The sequence below is a fragment of the Hippocampus guttulatus genome, chromosome 6, assembly GCF_054856545.1.
Source record: "Hippocampus guttulatus isolate MCC_2025c chromosome 6, RoL_Hgut_1.0, whole genome shotgun sequence".
Taxonomy (NCBI): Eukaryota; Metazoa; Chordata; class Actinopteri; order Syngnathiformes; family Syngnathidae; genus Hippocampus; species Hippocampus guttulatus.
Genome location: NC_141266.1, coordinates 4,912,378 through 4,923,104, shown reverse-complemented (window position 1 = coordinate 4,923,104; position 10,727 = coordinate 4,912,378). Strand labels below are relative to the sequence as shown.

General features: G+C 45.6%; 1 long non-coding RNA gene across 1 annotated transcript; it reads left to right on the top strand.

The window, feature by feature from the left end:
- Positions 1–9,752: 9,752 nt before the first annotated feature.
- On the top strand, positions 9,753–10,523 carry LOC147203356 (uncharacterized). The gene is made up of 3 exons (XR_015101232.1): positions 9,753–9,912; positions 9,982–10,095; positions 10,182–10,523. It is a non-coding gene; the product is annotated as an uncharacterized LOC147203356 (long non-coding RNA).
- Positions 10,524–10,727: the final 204 nt, after the last annotated feature.

Here is a 10,727-nt window from a genome sequence, read left to right as displayed (position 1 = left end):
AACTTGTAACGGAAACATGAACTAATGATGAGCTGACGTACCTTCTGTCAGTGTGACGGAATGCCCACTTCTGCAAACATGCATACGCACATTCACACAGAGTGAATGACGCTCAACGTCTTTATGGCCGCTCACCATTTTTTTCCCCACACTCTGGACTGTCACTTGGCTCATTCAAAATGGTAGTGCCACCCGAGTCATGACGGTAATGTTAGCCATACTCGGCACAGGCCCTGCCGTTGAGCGTCAGGTGATACATGATGGCCCCTTTGAAGCAGGCTAAGTTTCAATAGATTTAAGTAGAGACACAGAAAGCTAAAAACACTTGTGAAGATTATCCTCCCAATGCCATTGAGGAGAAGTCTGATGACAAGTGCAGCGGGCTTGTCTGACATTTCCGAACTCTGATTTGTATTCTCTCTTGACTCTTGGGCACTCAACTTTAGTTTCCACTCTACCTCTTTGAAAAATCACTTGTTAATAAGATGTATGTGTTGACGTATTTTCTCGCATCAAGTTCATTTGGCACAGTAACATTACGACAGCCAAGCTCACTCTCGCCACTGTAGCCAAACATGTGGTCATTGGAGGACGTATCACTGGCCATCTTCCAGCCACTGCTTATGCCTGCTCAACATCCACAGCTGTTGCCAGTATCTTGTGCTTGCTCCACATGTGGAAGAAGCCAGTGTGCTCCTGTCGCAGGCATGACTCACAGCAGTCATGAGGACTGAAGCCCATCACATGGCCTGCATGGCACAGTGAACACAATCGGACACTTTTGGCCACAGGTACACATCCACAAGCCTTTAGGTGGTGATGTATTTCCATCGTTTTTGTATACATCATTCACTTTGGCTGTGTTTCATTTTTCTGTCCATTATTATTGGAAGATATTCCCCTTCCACCACACACACACACACACACACACACACACACACACACACACACACACACACACACACACACAATTTGTGTGAATTAGTCGGCCACACTGGAGGAAACTGAGCCACAGGGATCAACTTGCCACAAGGAATGTCACCCACTAGAGGTTAGTTGGAGAAATATATGACATGAACCTACAAGTCTGCAAGGCTTCACGTGTTCCCATTTGACACTCATCACAAGAGCAAAGATTGGTTGCAAATGTGAACAAAATCGCACACAGTAATTCGGACAAACACACTTCACCTTCATAGGCTCAGTGTGGGTGGGATCGCCGCTGGCTCCGAGATTCTCTGACAAACAAAGCAAAGCAAAGCTGTTTAAGTTGCAGTTTGATCAGTTCATGCTGTTGATTGAGTGGCCCGCCTGAGGGAAGTCACTCTGGGACAATATCCCCTCGTTTTCTGTTTGTCTGTAACAATACAGCTCAAACACTTTTGAATAGTAGTCATCAATTATCGCAATCATGTTGAGTACTTAATGGATCTGAGTACTGTACATCATTTGAGGATCTGTGGCAGAAAACTCAAAATGGACAAGGCTGTGGAAACACGACAGAAATATGGCGAGAGGCTGGAGTACACGCATGAGGACGAAACACACTGGCACAGGATGAAGGGAGACAAGGACCATTGAAACACAAGGTAAGGGCGACAGGTGGAGCAATCAGGGTGGAACTGACAATCAGAATGGCACAGGAGGAAAGGCAAGTGACCTGCAACAAGAGGAGTCATTCTTTCAAAATAAAACCAGAAGTGACAGAAACAAACCTCACTGCGGTGTGATAAAAACATTTCATTTTGGTGCCCGGTATGTTTAGAAATATATATTCTTTTATTTCTATCTTTTTCAAAAGACTGAATTATGTATTGAAATAAAAAAATGAAGGGAGTAGAACATTATACTCAAGTAGGAATACTTGCACTAGTGGATTTACGTATTTGTGGATTTTTAAAAAAACATCTATATTTCAAAAATCTATATTTAAAAATATTTTGTTCATTTTTTTTTTCAAACGTTTCAAACGGTTGGATTGGTCATGCGGTACAAGTTTACCGACGGACCGAAATAGAGGCAAAAATAAATACCTGCAGATAAAAATTCAAGTCGAGAGCAGAATGTAGCTCCATGTTACAAAGTAAAAGTAGCATTTCTTCTTTGATTTATTTTACTTGAGTAAATATAAAAAGTATGCTGCATTAAACCTTCCTTGACAAGCAAAATGTATCCAAAAAGTAACTTCAGTGTAATGAAGTAAATGTCGCTCATTGCTAGACACCTTTGACAAAAAGATGACAGGGAGAGAGAGAATGAGTGTCCATTCATTCCATAGGAATTGTATTCGACTGATTCATGGAAATTGGTCCATCACAGGCATGAAATATAAAGTCTCCTCTCTGTCGGAAGGACTTGGAGGAGCCTGCTGTGCATACTGCATACATACATTACATTTCCAAGAATGTGGTGTATTTTCATGCACAGAGCACACATGTGTGCACAGCTGTTCAAATTGGGATTGTGGGTCCCTATTTTCCATGAACATAATGGATGGTTGACAGCATAGGCCACTACGGCCTGGTGGTGTTGTGTGCATGTGCATGTGTGTGCGCGTGAGTCTGAATAGTTGCATGTAGTTTACGACAGTATGTGTCCAAGTGAAATATTAAGCGTGCTAGCAAATAAATATACATTACCACTGTCTCTCAGGAAAACAACTTGACATATTTGTGTTTGGTGAGATACATGCAATCTTGAGTGAACGCTGGCGCGTTTTGGCTGCCGCTGCTCAACCCGTATTGTTTTGTGTTTTTTGTTATTGTAAAGTGTCCTTGGGTGTCTTGAAAGGTGCTTATAAATGAAATGTATTATTATTATTTTTATTAATTTTGGCTGTCAAACTGGCCATAGTCAATACCAAAACACCCACATTAAGGTCATTTTTTTCAAATATATTTTTGTCAAACAGCAAAACCTGTCAATAGAAAGTTAAACTCAGCACAGTAAGGTCATTCTGCCAGGTTATCTGTCAATGAAAAAAATTCTGTTGTTGCACAGCCTCTTCACTGCTTCTTCCAAGTAGTTGCCTCGTCATGTTTCTTTCCACAACACTCACGCCACATCCTCTGAATACTAAGAACAAAACACAAGACAGTGCATGGAAACAAAGAAGACAGCATTGCAGAAATAAGGGTACGATAGGAGTTCTATCAATTGGTCTGTGTCAAGAAAGTGAATGGTGTGTTCATACGTTATGAAAGTGTCAAGAGTTCAGTTTTGTCAAACTAAAATAATCCTGTATATTTTGTGTTACTTTTAAAGTGACAGTTTTAAAGCATTGGTACTGACAACATAATTATGATAATCATAGAGTAATTCAACATGTTATTCGCAATTAATTTCAAACATTTTTATTCAACAGTACAACAAATGTAGAACAATATGAAATGATACTGTGAACTACTAAAAATCCCTTTCTCAGGAAACTACCTTGAAATGTAAACATACTGTAATCATTTTATCATTGAATTAAGTTCATACATGGGTGCCATGGTGGTCGACTGGTGAGCACAGTACAGAGTTCCAGAGTTCCAGTCCATTATCTGATCCTCTTATCCTCCACCAGCCCTACTTAAATGTAGATTGCCATTCAGAATGTAATCAACGGGCTGAAGGGTTTTGGGGGCTGCTATTATTGTTCACGGAGGGCATCAAAATAAATACATAAATCCATCCATCCATTTTCCGATCCGCTTATCCTCACAAGGGTCATGGAGGGTGCTGGAGCCTATCCCGGCTGTCTTCGGGCAGTAGGCGAGGGACACCCTGAACTGGTTGACAGTCAATCGCAGGGCACACAGAGAGACAAACAAGCATCCACGTTCACACTCACAGCTAGGGACAATTTAGAGGGTTCAATCAGCCTGCCATGCATGTTTTTGGAATGTGGGAGGAAACCGGAGTACCCAGAGAAAACCCACACGGGCCCGGGGAGAACATGCAAACTCCACACAGGGAGGCCCGAGCTGGAATTGAACCTGACTCTGCACTGTGAGGTTGACGCGCTAACCACTGGACCACCGGGCCGCCCAGAAGACAAGTTTGGTCTTTGCACATGCCGTGACCAGAATACCAACCAGGGTTGCTGCGGCCACAACGCTGGGTACTAACCACTACACGATCACGAGCTCAATACGTAAATAAATAACTAGATTTGTATGAATTGTTCTGATACTGCTGCACATTTTGAGTGATTGCAAGTCAAAAAAACATTCAGGAATGACTTAGTATCACACCTCAAGCAGAAAAAAAAAAGTCTAAAAGACAATGCGTCATAAAAATCCATGACCGCAAAGGTTAAAATGGTGATTGACAGTGTAACGGACCTGTCCACCGAATTACTAGAGATGTAGATGTAATTGTCGTTTCACATCATAAAAACTGAATTAAGATTTAAATTTGAAAAGAGGATCATGTGGGGGCATCATCTTGACAGTAGCTCCTATCAAAAATGATATGAATTCATATTAGCAAGCTCAGGGCATTATGTATCCAATTAATGTACCAAACAGCTCATTTTGTGGTGTCCTTGAGCAGCATTCCCACGTAAATCAGAGTCTGGATACCAAGAAATGCTGTCAGTGCGCAAGTCCCGATTGGTTCATACGTTTGTGAAACATTGTCTCACTCCAGCTTTTTGCATTTTCACAAAATCTCGAAGGAACACCCTGGTGTGTATCTCTCTGCCAGACCTCTGCATATCTGGCCAGGCACCAACATGTGCACGCAGACGCTAAGCACACTCACAAAATCCAGGTTGTGCATGACCCACCACCAACCTAATTTCTTCAAATGTATGTTTTCAATACAGGAATCGATCCTCTTTTTTGACAAACCTTAAGTGACAGCAGTTAGTAAAAACAATCAAAATGATCCAGGTTTTACCTTTTTACGTCAAAGTGAGTCCTTTAACAATTCTAAGACACGCCAAAGTGGTGCGGGAAGGTCATGACGACCCTTTTCTTCTGGAGTTGACCTTTAGATGACTGGCAGATGTAGGTCAGACAGACAAAAGAAAGTAGGTCAGAGAGGTCAGGCTGGGATTAAAGACCAGCAGGGTGGGTTGCATTTTTCCCTGACAAGGAAATTTCAATGCATGCAAGCCCTCTCTCACGATGCCTGAAATTACAATCTCATATAGTAGTCACTATCCAATGGATAGCATGTGTGGATAGTATGGTGTGCCAAAAATGCATAAGTAGTAGAAGTAATGTGGCATGCAAACAGAGCGACATAACTCTCTAGATATCAGAGAACTGTACAACATTGGCTTTTCTGAGCTCCATTTAGCCTAGTTTGAAAGTCTTCACTTTGAAAACTAAAGTCTCTTAATGCCTCTGTGTTGTTGACTGTTTCCAGACTGTTCTGGCCAGCAATCTGTGTCGTCTGTCTGTGTCATCCCAGACAGTCACAAGGAAACAAGCAAAATGAATATCATCATTTATGTGACAGTTGTCGTTCGGCCACACTGTCGGATGGCACTGCATTAGAATGAACAGGAGAACACACGCAATGTATTGTACAATAGTCCTGTGGTCCGGCATTTTGAATCACATACTGTAGATCCTGTATTTGGTCCTGGTTTACTTGGCTTGCAGACCGACTTCTTTTGCATTCAACAAAATGTTTCCCAGTCGTGGCAAACAGATTCATCGCCGTGTGTGACATTTTGTCAGGCAGGATTCTCAGTTTCCCAAAATACTGTTCAACCGGGATTTCCTCCATTGCACACGCACACACAGACAGGTGAGATACTGGTGGATTGTCACTTTTCACCGTAATGTGACCGAGGCCCCGAGTGAACCGAGTCAAGTGTGAACACAGTCTCACATTTGGATGTGAAACACATAAATGCAACTCCTTGCACTGCCCAGGCGCTCTGACTCAACCATGAGACAACGTAATCCCATGACCTCTCTCCTCAGGCTCCCCCCTGATTTACTTATGACTGTGGACCCCCTGCCTGAGTCCAATCTTCTTGCTTAAGTTGCCCCCACATTTACTGCAGACATTTTTTTTTTGCATGTTTCTAGGACCGTAACGTTCAGGAGCAACACCTTACCCAGCATCATTTTGAATTGTTTCAACATTTTTGGTGACCACTTATTGAAATATAGCAACAATGAATGGCTACCTTTCTCTTTCTGTGGCGGTATACACTCTGCAAATGTTTATTTTCTCCACCTCGTGTGTCACCATGGCAACAGTTCATGTGACAGGATGACTTTTTTTTCCGATACATCTTCTATATGTATTGTATATCCCATCCATAGGTTCAGATATATCCAAGCAACATATCCCAAAAGGCCAGTTCATTCCCCACAAGTTCCTGTGACGTAAAAACTTGTGTATGTACCGTGCCAGTCATCCAGAGTACAGAATAATGAGGGTCAGAATTCTAACTGTGTGAAGTTTCAGCTACAACATTATAATAATGGGAAAAAAAGTCTGGATTATTGATGAGTTAGTTTTTGGATTTGGATGTGCAAGAGAGACCTACAAGTGGCCTTAGAGGCATTTGACTTTGAGGTTCTACTGTACTGAGATTGCTGACCAGCCTGTCCAGGGTGTGTGCTACCTCTTCCACGAGGTCAGCTTCTACGAGGGCTAGGCTCCAGCAACCTGTGAGCCTAATGAAGATAAACTGGAGAGAAAATCCATGGTTGTGTTCCGCTGTGTCCGATCTGTGCTTAAAAATACAAAGAGCTACATTCTGTGATCATTTTACATTGTTCATATTGTCTTCACAAGTATCGGTAATTAAAGAAAATAAATGTCGACAACAAATGAGCAGTGACACTACTTATAGAGCATTTCGGTAGATACAAAAGCCGAGAAAGAATTCTTCTGACAACAGGCTGGAAGATGAGCTCCAGAGTGGTGTGCAAGTCATGTTTATTGGTACTTAAAGATGGGCATGACCTTGTTTATGAGCAGACTTTTTCCCATTCAACCTGAAACTGGACAGTCCAAACATAACACTATCTAATATGGAATTGTGATCTTGGAATGATTAACAGACAATTCTGCAGCCATCCAAGATGGCTACACCTTTGATCAACCAACTTCCCACAATCGACCAGTTACGGGCGCATACAACTGGGCGCGTACACAGGCACTTACACATGCATGCCATGATGAACAACAGTCAACACGGTCCCTAAGATGAACAAAAAAGAAAAATAAAGTAGACCCAAGAGTTTGTGAGAAGGATTTCCTGCCTACCTGAGTGGGAGACCTGATGCGGACGCACATTGGCAGCCTGTGAACTATCATCACTCACACGTACTGTTTTAAAATGCTTCTCTCGGCCGTCCTGATTGCCATTCTTTGTGAGTGTCATTGGTGAATTGTACACGAAACACACTTTGCCTGATAATAATAATAATAATAAAGGCTACATCGCAACAGCTCTGACCGCAAGTTGCAGTTGCAGACTGCTGAACGCTAACAACTTCCGGTGAGGCAAGTCACGCGCCACCATACGTTAAAGATGACCTGCTTCATTTTATTTTATTTTTTAATAGTTTTTGTGAAAGTGAGACTGATAGGATGATTAAAGTGCAGTGTGCATTAATACAAAAAAATAGATTCCGAACATGAACAGAGACACGCAACTGTTTTTGTTTTGTTTTTTTTCCTTGACACCCCTTGCGATCGACTTGGGACTAGTCCGCGAGCTGCCGGTCGATCGCGATCGACGTAATTGGCACCCCTGCTCTAATTGGTCGTGCTTTGCTTCAGCTGCCTCAGTTTGACAAATGAGTCCTGTGAAAATGTGTAATCCTTATGAAATGTTCAACATTCACTGAGAAGTTGCGCAGAGTGACATTAAATTATCATCTTGCGATGACTGCTAACCTCAAAAAGTTCATTGAGGTCTGAACCCCCCCCCCCCCTCCCCCTTTGGTCAATGAATGTGAATGCAGACATCCAAGTCTGAGCTTCAGTGTGCAGAATGATATGCGGTACTCTCTCTGTGTAAATATCCAAAGTAGGCAATAAAAAAGTACAGACAGGACAGAGACTACTTTTCCATGGCTCAATATAAATGCATTTGAGGAAACCATGATGCTAGATCATTCCCACAGTTTCTCCAAATGATTACTTTAAACACGAATTGCCTCTTGGAGAGTTCAAATCACTTGTATTCACCAAGGTTGAGTGGCATTCAGCTCTGTTCTATTATCTACATATCTACTCCTCATTTATTTTCTTTTTTTTCCCCTCATTTATTTTCCACACTTTGATGTTTAAGATGTAAATATGAGACAAATATACCCTGACTAAAATGCAGGTTGAAACAGTGTCTTTTTTTTTTTCAGGGACAAATAAAAACAAAACATTCACAAGCTACAGGAAGTCCCTGTGTGATAAGTACTTGCGCCCTAAACCTAATAAATGGCTGGGCCACCGTTAACAGCTCGGTCGGTCGGTGAAGGCCCTCGTTATCGAGGAATGCGGCCCCCAGGACAAGGCGACGGCTCCTGGTGCTTGTGTCTCCGATGACTGTGGAGGCCCAGTCTTCCCCGAAAGCCCCGCCCGCAGGATTGACAGAAGTGGGTTGGGGGGCCGGGCGGTTGCCGGGCCCTCTCCTTCCTCCGCGCTCGCCGGTCCTCCTCCGCAGCGACGCATCGAGTCTCGAGGACCCGGACCCCGCCCCGCACAGCCCCACGCCAGGCCGCCTGATCCGCGGCCAGGTCAGCCCACTGTGCCGGGGGAATCCGGCACCGCTGAAGATGACCCTTTAGCTGGTCTTTGAATCGTCTTTTCGGGCCACCGCGGGGACGGGTGCCCTCCAGCAACTCCGCGTAGAGGAGCTGCTTCGGGAGACGGTCGTCGCTCATCCGCTGCACGTGGCCGGCCCACCGCAGTTGGGCCAGGGTGATCATGGCCTCGATACTCGTGAGGCCAGCCCGGGTGAGGATCTCATTATTAGTCACTCTCTCCTCCCAGGAAACGTTGAGGAGAGATCGGAGTCGTCCTTGATGGAACCTCTCGAGCCTCTTGATGCTGCTCCGATAGAGGGTCCAACATTCGGCGCCATAGAGAAGGGTCGGGAGGACGACAGACTTATACACCATGATCTTCGTGTTGGTGGAAATGGCATGATTCCTGAAGACCCGACGACCGAGGCGTCCAAAGGCTGTGTGGGCTGCCTGGATACAGTAAGTGAGGTCCTCCGTGAGGCCGGCGTCCTCCTGGATAATGCTGCCCAGGTAAGGGAACGCTGAGACCTGCTCGATGGGTTCGTCGTCTATGGTGATTTGGGGTGGACGATGGTTCAGGTGGAGGGTCTTTGTCTTTTTGGTGTTGACGGAGAGGCCAAAGGTCCTGTACGCCGCGGCGAAGCCGTCCACGATGAGCTGGAGGCCCCTGGAGGTGTTGGAGACCGCAGCATTGTCATCAGCGTACTGGAGTTCGCTGACGGTCGTGACCGTGGTCCCCCGCCTTCTCCTCAAACGGCTGAGGTTGAAGAGCGACCCTTCAGTTTGGTAGCGTAGAGTAATTCCGTGCTCCTGGACAGGGGTGACGTGGTGGATGAGCGCGGCGATGTAGAGGCAGAACAACGTCGGCGCCACCGTGCAGCCCTGTTTGACTCCGGTCCGAACCGGGAATGGGGGAGTCATTTCGCCCTGAGTCAGGACGCAACCCTACATGCCGTCGTGAAACATCCGGATGAGGGATATGAATTTGGAGGGGCAGCCTTGACATTCCAGCACTTTCCAGAGTGCTGCTCTGGGCACAGAATCAAACGCTTTGGCCAGATCATAAAAGATGGCGTGGAACTCCCTCCGCTGCTCCCGGCACTTCTCCAGGAGCTGTCTGGCGCAGAACACCATGTCCGCGGTTCCCCTTCCTGGACGGAAGCCCGCCTGGGACTCCGGAAGAACCCGCTCAGCGAGACAGGTGAGTCGGTCGGCCAGTATACGACAGATGAGTTTTCCAGCAGTTGACAGCAGGGAAATTCCACGATAGTTTCCACAGTCGAGTTTGTCACCCTTCTTGAATATCGTGACAATGACGGAGTCCTTCAGTTCCCCAGGCACCGTCTCCTCGACCCAGCATTGAAGGATGAAGGTGTGGAGGCGGGTGAGGAGATGTGCACCCCCAGCTTGTAAAAGTTCTACGGGGATGTCGTCGACTCCAGCAGCTTTGTTCTTCTTCATCCTCCTCAGGGCTCCGGAGATCTCCCGGAGAGTCGGCAGCTCCGTCATCCAGTGTTGCACGGGGAGCTGGGGGACAGGATCGAGGAAGCCGTCTATTGCGCATGTCGCACGGTTCAGGAGCTCCATGAAATGCTCCTTCCATCGCTGGTGAGTATCCTCCTTTTCCTGCAGGATTGTGCCGTCCTTTGCCTTCACAGCCATTGGAGGACTGTGAGCCGGACCGATGATCTTCCTCGTTGCTTCGAAGAAGGATCTGGTATCGTGACGGTCAGCGAAACTCTGCATTTGGTGGGCAAAGTTGACCCACCATTGATTTTGGATCCTCCGGATCTCTCTCTGTGCTTCACTCTTGGCCGCCCGGTAGGCTTCTTCAAGTCTCTTGGAGGAAACGCAGTTCTGCCATGCAATGCGAGCCTCTCTCTCGAAATCAGTGGCTCCATTTCTTCCAGGTTTTCGGCAAACCAATCGGGATTTCTCCTCTTCTGGACACCGAGGACCTCTTCCGCGGATTTGGTGAGCGCAGTTTTCAAGTGCTCCCAGTCTGAGTGGACAGTG